This window comes from Heterocephalus glaber, unplaced genomic scaffold (genome assembly GCF_053883595.1).
Source record: "Heterocephalus glaber isolate CG9 unplaced genomic scaffold, H.glaber_assembly_v1.0 deba00001533, whole genome shotgun sequence".
Lineage (NCBI taxonomy): Eukaryota > Metazoa > Chordata > Mammalia > Rodentia > Bathyergidae > Heterocephalus > Heterocephalus glaber.
This window is the reverse complement of record NW_028258331.1, coordinates 54,778-77,701: the sequence shown is the minus strand read 5'-3', so window position 1 is coordinate 77,701 and position 22,924 is coordinate 54,778. Positions and strand designations below refer to the sequence as shown.

Sequence of the window (22,924 nt, the reverse complement as noted above, 5' to 3'; positions counted from 1 at the left end):
AAGAGTGAAATTAAAGAAATGTAGTTGACATCAACAAGTTTATTTTGATGGAAACCAGAAGAGTAATATCAAAGTAGAAATGTATTAAACTGTCCATAAACACTATTTCCAGAGAGGAAACACTAGAGTCACCTACAATGTCGTGAATGAACCTTGGAAACACACAGTAGAAACTCATGGCTGAATTCAGACTTATGGGGCAACCAGCAGTGCTCAGAAGAACCTCCCACTGTACACTGTATTTGATGATAGTGATATCATATTGAGCCATTTGATTTTAAGATAGCTTTATGCTGTTATATCTATTACAATAATCAAAAGGAAAAGTAACAGGGCAATTAAAATAATATGCTACTTAATCTTCAGATTTATTCTGATATCTAATGACAGCATTCATAATTACTCTGCTATTCAAGCTTATTTCACTTTACTGTATTACGAAGTGACTGCAGTAAGATTCCCTAGCAGAGGTGTTGGAAGAACATGTATATGTGCACAGGAAGCTGTTGACTCTAAATCACATGGCTGGAAGGAAGTCATGCTTCCTTCTGAGTCAGAAATGGATCATAGAAACTGAAGTGATTCCTGAGGATAAAGGACATATATAAGGCTGGGAATTTAGCTCAGTGGCTAGGGCACTTGCTAGTATTCACAAGGCTCTGGGTTGCATCACCAACATGGATAGGAGAAAAAAGTATATATATAAAGGACAGTATTGATGAAGAGATTTTTCATTTAGAGTAATGAGAGGAGAAATATTTGTATACAGAACTAGACATTTCTGAGCAGCAATAGGCAGGTAACTCAATAAAACATCAAAATATATTAACCAACTCTGAAATACAATTAATAAATTCTCTTCCATGTGGATGACACTTTACCCTACAATAGTAGAAGGAGAACATGGAAACAAAATAATTTTCCATAGTAATACCCTTAACTAGTTTAAAGTTTTTCTTTGTCATATTTGATATCATTCCTGACTCTAAGGTCATACGGAGTCCATCTATTTATTCAAAGTTTTAAATGACTTTAGTTACCAAGTAAAATCTTCCTATAGGAATAGTAAACCCCATGCCTGTTTTTTTTAGCAAACAAAGGAAAAATATCCCAATGAGATATGTTATCCAATAAGCAATTATTCATTTTTAAAATAATATTTACTCCTTGTTTTGAGACAGAGTGTTACTATGTAGTTTAGGCTAACCTTGAACTCATTGCTATCCTCTTGATGCAACCTCCCAAGTGCTGAGAATACAGGCATGAACCCCTATGCCTGGCTATAAGCAATTATTTTTAAGAAGTCTACATTCTATGGTAGAAATTAGAATTTAAAAACACTTCTGATCCAAGAATGGGAACAAGTTTTAGAGAGTGGTAAATGACAAAACACAAATTAAAAGCAGGAGAAAGTTTAATAAAGTCAGTTATTTAATTTTTCAGATAATTATGTCAAGGAGATAGAAATTCAGGAAGTAAAGGGAACAAAATTTTGTTGTACAATCTGATCAAAGAATCAAAATTTTGACTCCAAAACTTGGGCCCAGAAAATATAAGCATTGCTACAGAGGTGAACCAATTGGTCCTCTTCCCAGTTTCCTCCCATGCAGTCTTTTCCAAGCACTCTTGATATCTTTATTCCTCAAACTGTAGATGAAGTGTTTCAGCATGGGTGTGAACACAGTGTACATCAATGAGGCTATTGCAGTTGGGTGTGAGTTTTGGGTGACAGCAGAATTAAGGTTCACTTCCAGGAGTGGACAGCAAAATAAGGATGCCATGAGAGGTGAGACCCACAGATGGAAAATGTGTTATACATTCCCTGATCTGATGAAATTGCACATAGGGAGGAAACTATCTTCAAGTAAGTGTAAAGGATGGCAGCAAAGGGACCAGTAGCCTGCAGCATGGCTATAATATACATCATCATGTCATTAAGAAAGGTGTCAGAACAGGCACAATGGACCACCCGATTAAGTTCACAGAAAAAAAATGTGGGATTTTCAGGTCAGTACAGAAGGACAGATGCAATGCCACGAATGTATGTAACAAAGAATTCAGGAAACCCACAATCCAGCATGCTAGAACCAGCAATCCACAGAACCAGTAGTTCATGATAACTATGTAGTGCAGGGGGTAACAGATGGACACATATTGGTGATAGGTAATTAAAGTCATCAGGAAGATGTCCAACCCTGAAAAAAAGCAATAAAATGTACATCTGGGTGATGCAGCCTGCATAGCTAATAACTTTGCTGTGTGTTTGTGTATTCACCAGCATCTTGTTCATGGTGGTGGAGGTGAAACAGATGTCCACAAAGGACAGGATTAAAAGGAAGAAGTACATGGGTGTGTGCATGTGTGAGTCTCAGATGATGGCCAGGATGATGAGCAGCTTCCCAAGAACAGTAGTCAAGTACAAAGAGAGGAATCTGAGAAGAAGAAATTCTGAAAGTTGTGTAACATTTCCTGGTTCTATGTGTAGGATATGACTACCAATAATTTTTTTTTAAGGAGAGAGATAGAGTTCATGAACAAGGAATACTTTACCTACCTGTGATAACTGTTTTTGCAGTAATGTGAATTGAAGTCAGGGCCTCTTATGTGCTAGTTAAGTGCTCTACTACTAAGTTATGCTTCCATCCCAAATCTCCTAGGGTCAGAAAAATAATTTCTATATTTTTGTATGATCTTGCCCCATGTAGGTGATTCTGTATATTGTATAATGTCTGATTAAGAAGTCCTGTCTCATGCTTACAAAGAACATATCTTCATAAAACTTAGTAAAAAATTATTTTATGCATTTGAGGAATGCAAATTAAAAATACCACTTGTTCCAAGCACTGTGTAGACAACTAATGAACAATGAAGAAAAACAAAATCTCCAGAGTAAAATGATGGATAGGGAATAAAATCATTTTTAAAAAATCATATATTTTGTCAGATGATGGCCAATGCTGTGTTAGTCAGCTTTCCATCTCTATAATATGCACCTCAAATAGTCAACCTGTAAAGAGAAAAGACTTATGTTAGCTCACTATTTGAAATTCCATGATGGATTAGTCCCACAATATTGGACATGGTGTGAAGCTGTATATCATGGTAAGAGTGCATGGCAGAGCAAATCCAATCCCAATCATGATCAGGAAACAGAAAAGAGTGAGGAGAGGTGTTTAGGTCTCAAATCTCCTTCAAGGCCATTCTCCCAATGATCTAAAGGCATCCCTCAAAGGTCAACCTCTTAACAACTCTATCATATGCCAATAACTACCCTGGGGACTGTGCCTTTAACACATATTCCGTTATGGGACTATTCAAGATCCAATTACAGAAAGAGTGTTGAAGAAAAGAAAGAAGGTGAAAAGGAGAGAATCGCTGGGGTGCTATTTTGCTTGTTATTCACTGAAGACCGGGGACAATGTGACACTTGCAGAGAAACACCAAGGAAGCCAGGACAGGAGCCAGGAGGCCATCTGGGACTGTGTGTGGCTCATAGGAAGAACATCAGATGGCCCTGGAGGTGATTCTTCTCTTAGTAGTTCAAGACTAACAAGGGAGCCTGTGTGGAGAGGAGAGAGATGTGAGAAAGGGTGAGAGTAACAGAAAATAGTGTCAGAGAATGATGACTGAGCTGTGCAGAGGCATGTATGTATTCCTACTTTGAAGGTGGAAGTGTAAAGATCACTTGGTCCCAGGGCTTAGAGATCAGCTCTTGCAACATAGTGAGACCTCATCTCAAAAAGAAAAAAAAAAAGGTTCCAGCTATAGCTCTATGGTACAGTGTTTACCTGGAATGCACAAGGCATTCAATTCCTTCACCAAATTCCTGATTTTGATTCCTGGCACTCCCAAAAAGTATGTAGCCTTATCGATCCTGAAACTTGAAGACAAAGGGAGTTTCTCTCTCCAGCTCTTGTAATTTTTATTTTCATAAATTGACTCCAAATCCTCCTCTACAATGTCATCAGCCTTTCATTATATCCCTATATTACTGTGAATTCTGGCTTCAGTATGATGACCAACTTTTGTAATGGGTTAACACCAAAGTCCATTACTCTGAAGCTTGCTCTCACTCCTGTTACTTGTACACACACACACACACACACACACATGCTCATCTGTGGGTGCTCACCACACTGAGCACATCACAGCTCAGACACAGGAAGCGCAGTTAGGCCTCCTGGTTCCATGTAAATACCATTGGTTTTCTCACGTTTATGCACACTATTAGAGAGGGATGGATAAAAAGCAAGCTGCCAACATCAGATTTTATTTCCAATTGGGTTAGACTTTGATATGCCCTCTGTTTAAGAAAAAATGTTGAACCATAAAATATCTGCTCAATATACACAGTGAACAAAATTAAAAACCTTAGAGGTTAAAAAAAAAAGATCTAATGAGCTCAGATGATTCTTCAGAAAGTAGGAATAAGAAACAACTTTCTTATTTATGGCAACATTTCAACTGACTTTATACCCAAGAAAAGCAATACATGATAGAAATGAATGCATCCAAAAGTCAAAAGTTGTGCTACCTTTTTATTGTCAAGACATCTACAGATTGAATGCCCAAATAGAAAAAAAATGAGCAAAAGGAATAAGCCAACAAATCAAAAAAGAAAATATACAAAGAGCTATTGAATTTAAGCAGTTTATAAGAAACAAAGAAAGAGTGGTTCTTCTGTGTGTATTGTATATTTCTCTGGGTTTCAGGTTTTTATAGAGTTGTACTGTAGGTAAAGAAATCCCTTTGTGATTTTTCTCTTGTGGCATTTGTTCCTTGTTATTATGAGGCTTCATGTTTTGATCTTTCTTTCTTGTTTTAAACAAATCCCAATGGATATGATATACTTGTCTTCATTCTGATTATTCTCAGTTTGAAAAGGTTTCCCCAATGTTACTTATACTATCCTACACCATGATATAAAGAAAAATTTGTTGTTTTACACTAAAAAATATCCCCCATATAAATAATCCCAGGATATATTGAGTCATTTTACACTTACTTTATCATACACTGTCTTTCCCCTTATAATTCAAAATCCAAATGAGCAGATTTCACCTGCTTTGTTCAGTTTTGTATTTTCACAAATGTGTGTGAATACATGTGCTTTGTACATAAACAAATTTAAGGAAAATGAGAACCTATGAGTTATGGCAGGGGAGGGGATTAAGCACGGTTGAATAGAATGGTGTTAAAACAGGACTGTTAAAAATCCAAAAAAAAAAAATAATTAAAGAACTGAAATAGGAGATGAAATAGCAATAATTTAATGACTTTGAAATGGATTAACAACAAATTTACAAAGATATATAAGAGAGTAGTATATAATTGAGTTAAAGGTATCTAAGTGTATCATTTTAGGTGGGGATATAGCTCAGGATTACACAAGGCATACACAAGGCCTTGATTCAATCTCTAGGACCACATAAATAAATAAATAAACTCTTTATAAATATGTATGTATTAAATACATTTAAGAAAATAAGAGACAATCTTTAGTTATATTAACATAATGACTTCTACATAATGACCAAAAGTACTGTAACTTGTAGAAATAGATCTGTCAGAAAAGCACAAATATAGATACACAGATATAGGTACACATATGGATATGGATGTTTACAAATCATAGATATAGATATATTGGGAGAATATATATATTTAAACTAAATGTCAAACGCCAAAGGTGGTTAAAAACTCCAACTTTTATATTTGAAAGAAATATGCAATTGTGTTACTATCAGTTTGTTTCTTTTTTGGGCAAGAATCTCTTTGGTTTATGTCTTATAATCTAAGTAACAATTTTGAAAATAATGATGCATAGTGCATTAACTATTTTTATTCTCATTGTTTTATTATGAAATGTTGTTTACTTTTATAAAAGAAAAAATATAAAAACAACACTCCAACTCCATTTTATAAATGCAAAGAACTTACATAGGCAATTTGTTATAAACTAAGTGGCTAACAGACATATTCAGATTTACCAGTCAGTAAGGAAATAATTGCAAGCAAAGTTTGTTACTAAAATATCATTTTTCTGTTACATAGAGAACTATTTTCCATCCTTTTACTTTCAGCCTATGAATTTCTTTGGGAAACAAGTGGGTTTCTTGTATTCAGCATGTTGTTGGATTCTGTTTCTTAATCCATTCTGTCAGTCTATTTCTATTGATTGGTGAGTTGAAGTCATTAACATTGATGGTTATAACAGATGTGTATTGGCTTATCCTTTTCATGTTTTTTTCCTGTTGATTCTTTTATTTCCCACCTCCTCTCCTTTTAATTTCTTGCCTTGCCTGGTGGATTTGCTCTGTTGGGCCTTATGGAAATATGATCTTCATTTTCTTCTTTCCAGGATTTGTTTAGAATTGTTTGGACAGCTGGTTTGGTATTCATGAAACTTGTCAGGTGTTCTTTGGAGTGCTGATTTGGTTTTAATGAAGTTTCTCAGGTGTTCTTTGTTGTGGAAGTATCTTATTTTCCCGGTGATATTGAAAGATAATTTTTCAGCATAGATCAATCTAGGATGGATGTAGTCTTCCTTTAGAGCCTGAAATGCTTCACTCCAGGCTCTGCTTGACTTGAAAGTTTGTGTGGAAAACTCTACTGTGATTCTGATGGGCATTTATATGTATGTGATTTATTTCTTTTCTCTAACTACCTGGAGTATTTTTATTCTTCTGTTTGGGTTCTGGAATCTTAACTATTACGTGTCTAGGTATAGATATTTTTGACCACAGAAAATAGGTTATTTACTTATTTCAAATTATTTGCCCTTGCTTGGGAAGTTTTCTGTCATAACTTTTGAACAGTTATTTTGTCTTTTGTGCTCTTTCCTGTTTCTTCATTGACTTTATTAACTCTTACGTATTTTTGTCTTTTGTTCTTTCTCCTGATATTTCATTGACTCCTGTCAGTCTTATGTTATTCTTCTCTGCATCATCTAGTAGATTCTGGATTGATTTTTCATGGTCCCTTATTATTTTTAAGAAATCTTTCTTTTCATCATCACTAACCATAATCTGGTCTTCTATGCCTGATATTCTGGCTTCAATTGGCTCATTCTGCTACAAGTACTTTCAGCGGAGTTTTTAATCTCCTGGATATCTGTTTGAATCTGTTTCATGAATTCCATTTGTTTCCTATTTTGGGAGTTCATGCTTTCCATTTCTTTCCTATGCTTGACATTCATGCCTTCCAACATGGTCCTGAGCTCATCTATTTTTTTAAATCTGTTTCTCTCCTAGAGTCTCTAATTTTGTCTTGCTTTCTGCTCACCATCTCTGAAGGTATCTGGGAAATTATTTCTGTTTTGAATTTTTCTGCAGCCTCATTCATCTGTTTTGCTATTTCCTGTGTTATTGATTCAGGGTGTCCAGGTGGAAAATTATCAGATTTTTCCACTTTGTTGCCCCCCAGCATTTGTCTTTGGTGAGCTGGAGTCTGGGTTGTTGCCTTGTTTAGGTGTCTTCACTCTTCTATTTTTGTTGTTGGTGTTTTTGATTTAATTCCTGGGCTGATGCTTCAATATTGTTTATTGTGACTATTTTTATTGCTGGTTTTTAGAGCCCTACAGGATGTCTGCTTCTCAGAGGTGTCTTCCAATTATAGCTGTTCTTTAGGATTTTAGTCTCTAATGAGTCTTAGACAATCTAATTTTCAGTATAGCAGGTAGGATAACAGATTTGATCAATGAAAACACCTTAGCCCAAGTGATATAATCAGCATCAAAAATAGCATCAAACACAGCTTAGAAAATGGCAATTTGGGGCCAGGGATTTATCTATGTGATCTCAGTGATTCTGCTGCTTGCAAGACCAGAGTTTGATCCCCATGCCCCCCCCCCAAAAGAAAGAAAGAAAGAAAGAAAGAAAGAAAGAAAGGGCAACTTGTGGTAGCTATTAATCTGTCACTTTTAACCACAGAAGCTACATCTAGATCGAGGATCAGCCCAAAATACGTTTGTAGTATAGAAACCTTTCTTCAAGATGAGGACTTAGAAGTAGTTGAGGAGGGTGGGATAGAGATATAGGAGACAGAAAGGTTGGAAGTGAGGCTAGAGGACATGGGAAGATCATGCAATTTTGGGAAACTGTTGAAGACAAGAGGAAAATACCAGAACAATCTAACAGCAACAGAGAAGCTAGCAACTATATTCACTTTCCTATAAGAATAATGACAATTGTGAAACAAGAGAGAAAAAAATCTGAAATAAGTCAGGAATAGGAACAAGAAATGAGGAAAATGAAGAACTAGAGAGAGAGAGAGAAGAGAAGAGAAAATATAGATTTTAGAAAAAGACCTCCTTCAGGGTATGTATCTGCTAGTATGGTAGACAACGTGGGGAGCATTGTGCAGATCTAAGTTGATTAGTCTCAGCAAGCAGGCCATAGTCCACTGAGAATCAGGCTGCTTTCTGGCTGCAAGGCCCAAGTTAAGCTCCCTGACCTCTAGCAGGATTGAACTCTGCAGGTTCCAGGTGCCCTTCCCCCAGACCAAGTTTGAGTTTTGATGGGAGGTGGTGATCTCACCAACTTACCCATTGTCATCAGGTGTGCTTTCTTGCACAGATTTTCTTCAGTTTCCCAGTGGGCTTCTATTTCCATCTAGGAGCCTCATAGAGGTCTTCCCTTTGTTATTCATTTCTACACTATTTTGTGGAACATAATAATGGCCTTTTTGGCTCTGGGTGCCTCTGTGGTGTGGATTCAGATCCTGGCTCAAGAGCTGCATGATGGCCAGGGGGTGGCTAGTCTTTGCCAGTCAGTGCTGGGGCAGTGGTGGTGGTCCTGGGTCTCTGTGTGATGGTCAATTTTGTCTTCTAAAAAGTAGTTCATAAATGCTTTGTGGTTGACTCTAAAATTTGTTCCTTGTGTTGGTAATAAAAAATTGCATGGTACTGATATTGAATAGGCTGTTAGATAAGTTTTTTTAGGTTAATGTTTTTCATGAGTGCAACCCAATTGATGTGTCAAAGAAGGATTTAAAAGTGTAATAATCACAAATTAAATCTTCTCTACAATATGTGTGAGAAAATTTCTTGCCTCATCAACTTTGGGTCTATGGATAAAACAGAAGGTGGAACAAATATTGCATATGCCAGGGAAAATGTTTTATTTCACATATTAATAAGATCAGCATTTATTTTTATGGAAATTGCTTTATTTTCTTGCATCATTTTTCATTTGGGGTCTTCAGTTTTTAATGTTTCTTAACATTTTAATGGTATCTGCACCTGTGTCTATTTTTTGTTTGTTTTTATGCTTCTTACTGAGAATTAATGGAATTCAAACTTGGCTGGAATGCCTTCAGAATAAAAGAAGTTTGTTCTTCCTCACAGACTCTCTAGACACCTGAGTTTGTTAGATGATCTTGTGGGTGTTGAGAAAGAGGACATCTCATATTATGATAATGAGAATATACGTTCATAAAGCTATATTGGAAAAGGTATAGGAGTTCCTCAACAAAATTGAAAAATAGTGCTTTCATTTGACCCGACTGTACTACTCTTTGGAATATACTCTATTCAAATGAAAAAAAAAGCAGTATGTTGAAGAAAAATATACACTCCTTTATTTATTGCAGAATTGTCAATAATAGTCAAAATATGGAATCAAACTAAGTTTCTGATGATAGATTAATGGATAATGAAAATTGACATATACACAATGGAATAGTATTTTCACATATGATGAAATTTTCTCATTTGTGACAACATAAATGCACCTGAAGGACATTACATTAAGTGAAATAAGGCAGCTCTAGACAGACAGATGTCAATGTTCTCACTCACATGTGGGAACTAAAGAGCTGATTTCATAAAAGTACAGAGAACAACAAAGTTCATTTCAGGCTGAGAAGGGTAAGAGGGAAGGCAATTAGTGAGAGGATGGAATATGATACCAAACCACAGAACAATGAAAGAAATAAGTTCTAGTGTGCTGTGGCACAGTATGGTGACTACACTTAGCTACAATTTACAGTACATTTAAAAATATCTAACAAAGAGAATTTCAAATATTTCAAATACTAAAAACTATTAGAAGTTTTAGACAATGGTTATGCTAATTGTAGTGATTTCATAATTGCAGAAATATACATGAATACAAACATTCCACTATAGCGTGCATATATGTTCAACTATTGTGTCAAATAAAAATAATAATGGAAGTATGGAAAATACATGTTGCTTTCTGAATTTATTTAATATTCATTTGTCCAATTGTTTTTATATAGTACAAAGGAGGCAAGTCAATCAGCTCTCTCACATTTTTTGAAATTTTATTTTATGAGTGCATGTTTGTATATATGAAGTTTATGTTTATCTGAGGAAGTAGGTACATGTATAAAACACATCTTGATTCTTTTTATTTCCCTTATTCTCTTATAATTTTATGATATTGTTTGTTATTCTTGAGGGTTTTTTAAATTAATTCTGCACAAACCCAAGGGTTCATTCTTTACTTCAAGTTCTGGTCTTCATCTAACATACAAAGACCTCCCCAGACAATATTGTAGAAAATCCTTCACATATCAAATAAATTCTACTCTTTCAGCATCAAAAACTTTCTTCATCTGATTTATCCCTGAGGACAATAAGATGTGAAAGTGTTTACTTGACTATTACTTCATCACTAAAATACAAAATAACAATGAGGAAGAACTTTATCTACTTTGTTCACCTCTGTATTTTCACGAAGATATTGCAATAAATGTACTTTATTTATTTATTTATTTTTTGTACTGGGGATCGAACTCGGGAACTTGCTCCCAAGCGGCGGAACCACTGAGCTAAGTCCTAGCCCTTCAATAAATGTACTTTTACATACACTTAAAGTAGAAAGATATTTTGCTTATTAAAAGGCAGAGAATAACAATCATGTTTCAGAAAAACCATCTCACAGTAATTAATGGAGCAGCAAAAAAACCCACCTGATACATAGCAATAATGTAACTATATCAACAAAGCTTAATAATTCATTGACAAACACTGAGGCACACAGGGAATATGGTATTATGTTCCCAGGACTTTTTGTCATGAGATCTTCAGTGACTATTTGTTACAGGTACCAGCAATGAGGCCTCAGTATACTCAGTGTCCTCAGTCCGCTAGGTGTCAGTAGCACAGCCTCAGTTGTGATTCTCAATGTTTATTTCCAAGTGTCCATTAGGGATAAATTGCCCATGGAAGAAACCACCTACATACAGCACAGCTGTACATTTTAAAAGAGCTCCAATTTAAACAAACATATTCATATGATTTGTAATTTGGGATAGACATTTTACCCTTCTGAGGCCCATTTTTGCAAATATAGAATGACTGTAACTATACTGACCACATCGAATGGACATTTACATTTTATTCTTGTTGCTGTTGTTGCTGGGGGTTTTTTGTTGTTGTTTGTTTGTTTGTTTTAATGCACAGGATCTGTATATGTTGCCCAGACTGGTCTTGAACTGGAATCTAGTTATTTTCCAGCCTCAGCCTCCTGAATATTTGGCACTACAGGTGTGCATCACCACAAACATTTTGAATGAAATTGTATATAAAAAAATAAAAGAATACTCATAAGGTACAACTCTCAAGGCCACATGTATAACAAGATCCAAATACATCACTTCTAGTTACTAAATATTTTATAAATGAAGAATTGAGTGACAGCCTTCAACTTGCGCTATCAATATCATTTTAACTAACTGCATTGGAAAACGAAAGTCCTGAAGCCAAGAAGTGTGGTACCATCATTTTTATAATCAACGAATCACAATTCTCCTCTTTGTTGAAGAGAACAGCAACATCCTCAGAATAGGACAGGCAGTGTTCCCAATGCAAGTCAGAGGTTTTGAGATCCAAGGGATCTAATAAAGACAGTTTCCCTGCTGTTAGACTGTGAGACTTCAACATGGGTTCAGATAAGTGTTAGAAGTTTAGAATGCTGGAAAGCATATCAGTTGATGCAGGAGTAATAAACAGTGGATTCCCCTGACTTTCAAGCTTGTCTCCTGGGAACAGAGAATCTGCAGTGGAAAACTGTCCTTCTTGAGCAGAACAACTTCCAATGGGGAATGATATGCCCAGGGTTGGGAGTAGCAAGAGAGAGATGTGAGTAATGAGAAGATCTAAGGACCTGTATGTATTTTTTCTGCTCCTGTCCTTCAGAATGAGCAGCTTTGGGCTGGACAGGTCATGGTTGTTTCTTTCTGAGTCCTAAAGTCTGTTTCAGGGACCAATGCTTGACTTGTTCCTGCTGATTTTTCTGGTGGTATACCTTAATCTCCACCTTCAACTATTCAAGAAGGAGTTAGGCTTTCCTTACAGAGACCCTACTCTTAAGAGTCGTCATCCAGGTCAGTCTGAGAGTCCAGCAGTTGCTGCAGAGAGTGGAAGCCAGGGAAATCTACTTGAGTTTCCCTGAGAACCAACGCAGACAAGCCCTGTGCTGAAAGACTGCAGTTTTCAGGGCTGTTTACTTGCTTGTTGAATTAATTAAGTCATGTATTTATTCATGATTTTCCAAAGCGAAAATGTCAATTGAACGCAATATCACAGTATCATTGTTGACAATGTCATGAAAGTAATGGATTGCAAAAGAGAACATGGGAAGGTGACATTTCAGTAAAAGTAAGATATGTTTCCAGGGATCTTTGCAATAACAGGGAATATGCAAATCAGGCATTAGCTTTGGAGGGATATATCATGAAGCAAGTGTTTATCATCTTTATTAATACAGTGGGGTGAATTTGAGTGTCTTATTACACTGAAAACTAATGTGTTTTTTGAAAATCTTACATTACAGCAATAGTTTATGTGTTACATATATTGTACTATCTCCTCTCATGCTGTGAATTCACATTTAGAAATTAATTTAATGGGTAAAATGTGGTATACTAATGAGCATTTTGCAACTATTTCTTTCATCTTAAGACTGAATATATTAATGAGTTTCTTAGATGTTTATTTTCTTTTTCTCAGATTTGTTCAATTAGTATGTATATATTTGCAGTACATAATGATTACATTCATCATGGTGTGTCCATATACATAATACACCCTAATATTTTGCAAATTTTCTGAGAATTTTTGATTTTGTATGTTTTTATTAGTATATGTTGTGATATATAATGAATACCTTCACTTTGGTGAGTTGGTACATATACATATTCCTAGATTTTATTGAATTCTTGAAATTTAAGAACTGGACTTTTCTACCAACTTTACTGTTTGTGATTTTGTTTGTTTGAGAGTGAATGTGTGAAAGTTCATATATTTTCTGTCATCAAATGCAACAACTGATTTTATCCTATTTCTCTTGGTGATTTTTTCCATATAGAAATTTCTGCATCCTTAGTGTAAATAAGTCACTCTCTAAACATATTTCTGGCTTTTTTCAAGTCTCTTCTATTGTGTCTATTATTGTGATGTATTTAACATTTAGATACATTTCTAAATGTTATATTACCTCAATCATCATGTGTTGACATTCTTCATCATTTGAATAAAAATTACCTTTAACTTTCATAAATATATTTTAATCCTTACATCTATATAAGATAAAATTGTACCTTTACATACTACTTCTAAGATATTTTACATTATTTATTTCTAGGACATTAGCAATTTAATCTTAAATTAGTGCTTAATGCTAATGCTCTTAAATAATTACTATTTTGTAATTGAAGTTAGTAGATGTTCATTCCATTTTATTTCATACAGTTGTTTTGAAGGCATGGGCTTGCTGCACATGGTGGCTCATGTTTTAATCCCAGGAGTCTGAAGCAGGAGGTTCACCAAGAGTTTGAAGCTAGCCTGGCCTTGACCTCCATAGTCACTTCAAGACTAGCCTTAACTACACAGCATGACCCTGTCTCAAAAAACAAATAAACAAAAACATGGCTTTTTCTGACTGCCATGTTTTATTCTTTAAATTCTGAGATACACTTTTCTCTTTCTATCCTGAACACACACACTCATGCACTTTCTATACAGGTGGATGATTGTGCTCTGTATGAAATGTAAATAGTTTTTATGTTGAGTGCAGGCTTCTTTTCTAGTTTGTAGCACCCCAGACTTCTTGCTCAACAGCACCTTAAGGAAATCTCTCCCAAAAACTAGAGTGGTCTTTAATTATTTCACTGAGTATGTTATACTTCATGGCATAACTTAACATTCACACTTTTAATGACCAGCAGCTTTGTGGAAATTGAAAACTGTCACCATCTCAAGTTGAAAGGTTTCACAGTGACTGGGGCAGGGACCTCCAATGGGGCAGCTGGATCAGATCCTCAGTCCTCTGGCTCTGAGAGCTGCAGCCCTAGGTTCAAGTCCTTACTGTGTGATTACATAGGTGACTTCTTTTACAGATCTTGTGTTTCTACCTTTTGTATGATATAGACATGAAATATAATTTATACTAAAATGTTTCACCTATTTTTTTTTTTTGGTACTGGGGATCGAACTTGGGACCTTGTACTTTAAATGGTCTTTTACAAACCATTGTTTCTTTTTTTGGCTATTAGAATTTCAAGGGATTTAAAAGATTATTATGTCTCAATTTTTCAGGCAGCACTTTTCCCAGAAGTTTCATTTAGAGAAATGCATATTTATCTTCTTATATATTTGTCTTTTATCTTAACTTACATACATATAGATTTTATATGTAGATTTCTTAATGCTTATCTCAAATATGTTATTTACTTTTATAATGAGGTGTTAAATTCCTCTGATTTTTTTGTAAGATCTGAGATAAGACTCTAACTTCATGTTTCTCCAAATAAATAGCAATCTCTGATAGCTTTTAACTATTCAAGCTTTTGTAACTAATAGAAATACATCTTTTTCTTATAATAAATGACCATATATATGGAGCAAAGATCCTGGTTTATTATTACAGCAATACCTGAGCATCTTATGAGCCAGAACATTCTACTGCCACAATATGTTATTGTATATATATTTTCAACACAATTATAAATCTATATTAATATCATTCAATTATTCCCATACCGTAGTTAGATTCACTTCATGTTCAATGCATTCCTCAAATTTGTTTAATACAAGTGTTTGAAATTACTGCATTTCACTTGGGACTAGTCCCCTACAAATCTTTTCATTTCAAGGATCCTCATTTTAATATTTTGTGAATTATTCACATGTATTCACACACCATTTTGGAAAAAGAAAGTCAAACAATGCCAGGTATGTATCCCTGCTCAGTACTACTTTGCTTCATAAAGGCCAGGAAAGAATATGATTAAATAAATATACGTATGATATGATGGCCTTAGGAACATATCACATGAAGAGCATTATTCAGTGTAAATGTCTATGATCTTCATGGTCTGTCCACAATTTCATAAATATAGTTATGAGAAACCAGTACATTTAGTGTAAATACCAAAATTAGGTCTAGAATGTGTGCACTGAGTTTCTCAAAGAGACTAATCATAGAAGTGGAGAATAGAATACAGGTTCAGCAGAGGATGGAAAGAGTGTGAGGGAAGGGGAAATGGATAGAAGATGATTAAATGGTACAGATATGAGAACGCAGATTAGATAGACCAATGAGACATCTCTTTTGACTTCCAGTAGCTGTTTTGCCAGACAGTCTGAGTGCTCATACCCCAACAACACATCTGATTCTTCAGTGGCAAAACTGAAGTTAATTCCGACTCAGGGCCTCCTTCTGGCAGGTTGCAGGCATTCTTGGAGAGTTTGATTCAATTCTAGTTCATGGCTTTAGAACTCTTCTGGTCCCTCTCTTTGGGTGTAATTGTGGATTGGGCAATTTCACTGGCACAAAATTGTCCATTGAGTCAGGATTATTTCTAGCAATCAATGCAACTACAGCAGTAACAGGTTAATCTGTTACAGTGGTATCTATCAGGGCTAGTTGAGAAATAACATCTTATAAGCTGTTTTAGTTCTCCCTTTAGCAGTGGGAACAGGGCACCAATATAAGCCTCCAACCCTCTGTAACTCACCCTAAAACTGGTGTGTCTGATCACTAGACCTGAGTCTGTGATCTCCAGTTGCTGCCTCTTTATTCCCTGGTACAGGAAAGGCCCAGTACAAAAGTCCTGAGGAAACTGCTTCTTTCAAGTTTTCAAAAATCAACAAAGTCACAGTGTGACAGGAAGACTGAGGAAAAGAGACCAATGAGAGAAATGAAGAAAAAGTGACCTTGTTGCTGCTAAAGATTCAAGGCACAAGAAATCTAGAGAGAGTTCTTTCAGATGTTATGGGATTTATCTTTTTAAGTTGGTTCCAACGCCCTATGTGAACTGATATGAAGTCTCTCTCTTTTTTCTTTTTTTTAGTGTAATGACATCTGGATCATGCACTACATTTTGGAACAAACAAACACAGTTCCTTTTTTTGAAATTTACTCTCACCTCTAAATGTAAAGACACACACACACACACACACACACACACACACACACCACTGAAAAACATGCCATAACCCATGGTCTCCTGAGGCCATGTTAACATCTTGTTCTTCTCACCTCTATCAGATTATTTAAAAAGAAATGGTTTCCAAACAACATGTCAACAGCAAAATATTTTCTTCAAAGTATATATGAGTGGAAACCCAGCTTGTAAAACTCTCATCCACATATAACCTGGGGTTTCCATTTTGGCATTGCCATTTTGTTTTCTATATTTAAAGAAATGCAAAAAAAAAAAACCCAAAACTGTCCAATAACCACAGAGAGTGATAAACTGAATGAGTCTGAATGAATGAATTATAAGAAAGTAAAGGCTTCCTTGTTTTTGGCTACTTTCAAACTCTAATTGTATCCAATAGAGGAATAAAAAAAACCCCAAGTTTTTAAAAGACAAATTGATGATATATTTTTGTTGTCAAGACATTTATTAATTTAATATTCAAATAGGGCAAGAGTATAAAAAGTAAAAACCAGGGGCTAGGAATGTAGCTCAATGGTGCCCCCCCTGCCTGGCCAGCACAAGGTCCTGAGTTTGATTCCTGGTACCAGAAAAAAAAAAAGATTAGATATTAAATACATTCTTCAAAATAAAATAAAAAGAAGAAATCAAATTTATTTCAAATTTAAATCAAAAACAGTGCAGAATATTTTCAATAATTTGAAAATGTGATGGCTCCAACCCCTAAAGCAGTGAATGGGGTTCTAACTTTCCTCTTATAGAGAAAGGAACAGTGATTGCCAATATGAAATATTTCAAACTGTGGTGAAAAAATAAAATTCTTTCCCTTAAGTTTCTTGGTACATTTTAGGTATACATTATGATCACATACATGATTGGGAATTCATACCTGTACTTGCTTCTTTTTTTCCTATTCCCCTTCCCTCCCTTCCACCCCTCTAACCATATTTACAAAAGATTTGTTTCTGTTTTTTCCTTCTTTTCTCATATTTTTCCTTTCCTACATTCCCTTCCCCTAATGCCCCTCTAGTTCCCCTTCCACTTTGAATCTTCTTATCCTATGTCACATTATCTACTACACATTTTGATCCTCATTTACACTTTCAATTTCTCATACCAGAAAAACAATTCAGTATTCACAAATGTGTGTCCTATTTATTTTACTTAAGAGTATGTCATCAAGGTACATCTATTTAGCTATAAATGTCTGTAGTTGTCATAGCTAAATCTTGGAAACAGCCCAAATGCCCATCAGGTGGTGACTGGATAAAGAAGATGTGGAGGTTTTTTTTATAAAGTAGAGTATTACTCAACCATAAAAAATGACAAACTAGAGATATTTATAGCTAAATGGATGGAGCTTGAGGCCATACTCAAGTAAAATCCATAAAAATAATAATCAAAATAATTATACATATAGATCCTACTATCAATAAAACCTCATAAATTAAAAATATCAGATCATTGGCATTAGTTTGATACACCCAACCCATTGAACATGATAGCTTAGCAACACAGTATGCTGTGATAATTTCTTGTTTACCATTGTGATCCTTCTGTCTGACTGGAACTGAAGCTGTAGCTATTTAGCATTGTACTATACATATTTCTAGCCCGTGAAAAGATAAAAATCCTCAAATTCATACAATTATTTCTACCAAATGTATATTATTTTCAAATCATGTTAAACTAAAATGAGTTGGTAGCCATCATTATTACTTAAAGGCCAGTCAGCTTCTCAGGAAGGGCTCCTAGCACGCTGGGGGACCAGGTCAGTAACAGTAACTGGACACAGAGCCTGGTATTCATTAAGACAGGATAGTGCAGAGGGTGACAAATGGCCACAAAGCAGTCATAGGCCATGACAGTCAGAAGCAAAATGTCTAAAAGTCCAAAAACTGTGAAAAAGTAAATCTGAGTGATTCAGCCTGGATGGGTGTTGACCTTATTCTGTGTCTGAATACCCAGTAGCATCTTTAAGACTGTGGTGGAGGTGAAACAGATGTCAGAAAAGGACAGATTGGAGAGGAAGAAGTACATGGATGTGTGCAAATGGGAGTCCGAAGATGGCCAGGATGATGAACAGGTTCTCAAAGATTGTCACCAGGTACAAAGAAAAGAACAGCCCAAACAGTACAGATTGAATCTCTGACTTCTCAGAAAGTCTCAGGAGGAGAAACAATGGAATCTTTGTGTGGTTTTCTAGTTCCATGTAAAGGAAATATTTTCAAGCGAGAGGAAATAGCAAGACTAAATGAACATACTAGAAGCATATCTGAAATGTGATTATTCTTCAGCTTGATCACAATACATTGATGACAGAATCCATTTGCTTAATATTCTTCTCATTTCTGTTGATCAAACTGGGGTTTTCAAACACCATCATCTTCCCTTTTTGTTGGCATCAATAGCTGGAGAACCAGACACAAAATCTAATGTAGCACCCAAAGCTGACTTAATCGATTTAACTTACCTGACATTCTCATAGCCAGCATTTGTCATCCCAGAAGTCTTACCAATTATTTCATTTATATTTAACTGCTTTATTAAAGACAAAATTTAAATTTCTGTATCTAACTAATCATAGTAAGTGATAAGAATGGTATTATTCCTTCAGTGATTAATTTTAATTAAAATATAGTAGATGAAAAATCAGTGAAGAGATTGTATTACAACCACATTTTCTATGAAAATAAGATGCCAAACTAATAACTTTGCAATCTCACTGATAATAGCCCATAAAATTTATGTAATATCACATGAAAATAATTCTCTATGAATGTTCTTAATTTATTTGAACATTGATACACAAAGGCAACAGCCTTGTTATAATAGAAGCAGCATAAGGAAAATCTCATATTATTTTCATTAATTCACACAGGTAGAAAAATTTCATACAACTTAGGTATAAATATATACTCATTGCATACAAAATTTGAAGGCTGTGTAGCAGGCTACTGAAGGAAGTGATGAATATTTAATATTAATAATTTGCATATTATACTATGAAGTTCTAGATTTAATAGGAACATCTTATTAGATGCAAAGGACACTTGAAGGAAATAGCTCGGAGAACATTGTAAGCAATAAAATCATGAATAAACATGACAAAATGGCTTCTTTGATCATTAGGTAATATATATCCTGATTTGAAGTTGAAAAATCTCCATGAAGCTCACATTGAAGATAGTTATGACTACTGTCACTAACTAATACTGTCCTGAAATTTCAATCCCATCTGAGTGATGAAATACAAGCAATCTCAAGTGTAAAACTAACTTGGTCACATTTCAGGTTATTAAGTTGGCAACTTAGAATCACTTGGAAAACTCTTATAATGGTGTTTTTTAAGGCTATATAATGAAAATCAAATATATAATTTTCTGGGCTGGGGATTTAGCTCAGTGTTTCCACCACCTGCCCCAAAAGCACAAGGACCTTAGTTCAATCCCCAGCACCAAAAAAAAAAAAAAGTATATAGTTTTCTATTTCCAACAATAAAGAAATATACTATATGAAAATTGCCCTAAAAATTGCAAAACATTATAAAAATGGAAAAATGCATGGACAGCTTTTGTCATTGAAGGCACTCAGGTAAATGCTGGGAATAGCAAGTCAGGTCTATTAACACTTACCAGCTGCAGAGACTGCCAATCTCTTTTCCTGAATGACCTCATTTTACCACCTTACAAAGAGAAAGCTGTTATTCCTGCATTTTGCAGAAAGCATAGAGGTGGCTGGGGATGCTCCTTCAATCTGTTTGCAAATGAAAAGCAAGGTCCTTGTGAGTTATGAGGTTGAGTGTGTGAGCAGGAGAGCAGGGCACTGGATAATGTGTTAGGGGAAACCAGTGTCACCCAAGAGAGAAACAGGAGACAGGTCTCCTTATATAAGGGAAAGGGGCTGTGGAAGGTAAGTTCAGAAAGAGCAGAGGGCAAGAAAGATGTCAAAAGAGCAGAGGATACAGGTTAACCTAAGGCTTCCTTATTGTCTAGGTATTTGCACTTTTTTGATGTCTTTGAATCTATGAACTTTCCTTAATTCCTTAGCCAGCCTATGCTTCTAGAGGAAATCCCTCTCTGTCTTATTTCATTGAACTGACTGTGCTCTTCTTGCTCGCTGAATTGTGATCAGTTGAAGATGTGCTGCCTGAATTTTTCTTTGGAGAAAAATGAATAAGAGAGGCAGCAGTTTTATCCTCAACAAAAGGAACATGATGTCAGGGGTGTTTCATGACAGCATTTTCTGTGAGGCAGAAGTGATTCTTTTACTTTTGCTGGAGTTATGAACTGATGGTGATGGCAGAAGGTATTGAATTCTAGACAGTAAACCCCGAGGCTTCTTATTAAATGAATACTTCCAGCCTTCTGGCTCCTAAGCTTCTCCCCTGCACCCCCAGGAACCCTGGGAGAGCACAGTGGCCTTAATGTCTTGGCTCAGGCAGGCAGGCGGGGTGGGCATGGCGGGCACAGGAGCCAAGGGAGAGTCAAGAATGAAGCCACTTGTGCCTTGCCTCTGATCTGCAGCTTCTGCAGGTCGGTGGACCTGGAGAAGGACGGCTACCAGAAGGTGGTGTGCAACAATTAGCTCTGCCCTGCAGCACCTGGGTGCACCTGCAGTGCCTCTATGAGTGGGAGAGTAGCATCCTGGTGCAGTTCAAGGGCATCACCTGGGCCACAGTGGGAAGCAGAAGCAGTACCACCAGAACATGTGGCCCAAGAAGGGGTATGACCTGGCCTTCCGCTTCTGCTCCTGCTGCTGCTGGGGGGGCCACTCAAGGAAGGACACTGACTGGTACCAGGTGAAGCAGATGCAGGATGAGAAAAGAAAAAAAGTCTGGGTCAGAGAAAAACACAGGGAGGCTTCAAAGGGAGCAAAAAAGAAAAAAAAAAGAAAAAAAAATGTAGGTCCCTGAACAAGCTCCAGAAAACCCCAAACCATGACCTCCCCCGATGGCATTCCATGGCCTGGCAGAACTTCCAGGAGAAAGTGGTCAGCGCCACCACCACCTGAGGTGGCCGATCTCCTTGTGGTTCCCCTGGCCAGTTTCCACCCACTGGCTTCTCCATCCTCTTCCCTGGCCACTTCGGTGGTCCCCACTCCTCTGGATAGCTTGGGGAATTCTTAAAGAATGCCATGCATCTTGAGCTTCACAAAAAGCCGATGGCCAGTGGCCACGTGTTCAGAAATGCCCAGTTTGATTATAGTCCTTCTGGGTTATCTGTTCATGGAGGGGGACACCTCAACACCACTGTACAGTTCCTTCGGTGACTGGACCTCCCTAAGCTCCTCTCTCACATCTCCAGGCATGAGCTGAACACTTTCCATGAACTTACAGAAGATGATGCCCACGTGGGCCAGGGCTAGGATCTTCAGAAGTGCATTCTCACAGCCCTCAGTGCCAGCCACAGAAATGTTTTAAAGTGTGCTCTGTGCCACTGAGCACTCCCTGTCTTTGAACAGTTTCCACTGGTGGACAGAGCTTTGCTCTTAAGTCCCTTGACATGATGAGATTGAATATGATGCTCCTTGTCACCTTCAAGGGAGGCTCATGCATCTGTATACCATGCATGGGCTGCCAAGAGGAGTTCACAAGATCATCTGCATCCAGTGTAAGTCTCAACGGGATGGCAGCTGGCATCAGCTCGGCACAGTGTGTGCCTATGGCATCCTGTCTGCCTCTCCTTGTTGTTAGGCCCACCTTAACTGCCAGCACTGTGATGGAAGGGCAGATTGGGTTCCAGTACTACTCTGAGGACAGCAGCGTCCAGCAGTGTCCACACTGTGGGAACCTGGACTACCATTTCATGAAGCCATTCTCCTCCTTCAAAGTTCTTGAAGCTTATTGGTGAAAGCTTTGCTTTAGTAATAGCTATTTTATTGATAGTACTACTTTATTACACATCTTTTGTAGAGAAACATTCTATGACATTAATTTCTTTTCTAATTGAAAGCAGAGTTACTTTGTATCTGTATGCCACTAAAATGGGGCTACCCTTTCCCCTGTCTTGATTCCCCAGTGTTAGTTTGTGATCAGGACCAGAGACAGGTGTGTGACCGTGTGAGTGTGGGTATGGTTCAGTCCTCACCAGGAGTCTCTGATACAGCTTTAAAGTGGTGGGGAGGATGGGATGAATGTAGGAAAGGGAGGGATTATGTGGCTGTGAACTAAAAGCATGGGAGCAGTAGAGAGGGAGCTCCTAGTAAAATGTGAACTTTCTAAAGACCAACTTCTAGATCTTCCATGGGCCTTAGGCAAAATACTTGATAAGTGAATGTATGTCTGAGCCTGGAAAGCTAATAGTGTATTAGGCTGTCTTGGCTTAGTGTTCTGCAGCACAAGTTGACATCCAGTTTACACTCACAGATGACTTGAAAGTGGACATGAGTACCCTTACTTTCACTGTTGTAATTTAACAGTCAGTTTTCATACTGAAAATAATACCAAAATTAGAAGACCTGAAAGCTACTGGTGTTGCAAACATTTTTAGCTAGCTGACCTGTAGCAGAA

The 22,924-nt window shown here is 36.6% G+C and overlaps 1 pseudogene; it reads left to right on the top strand.

Moving 5' to 3' along the window:
* The first annotated feature begins 1,668 nt into the window (after positions 1-1,668).
* LOC101720473 (headcase protein homolog pseudogene) lies at positions 1,669-22,265 on the top strand (annotated as a pseudogene).
* Positions 22,266-22,924: the final 659 nt, after the last annotated feature.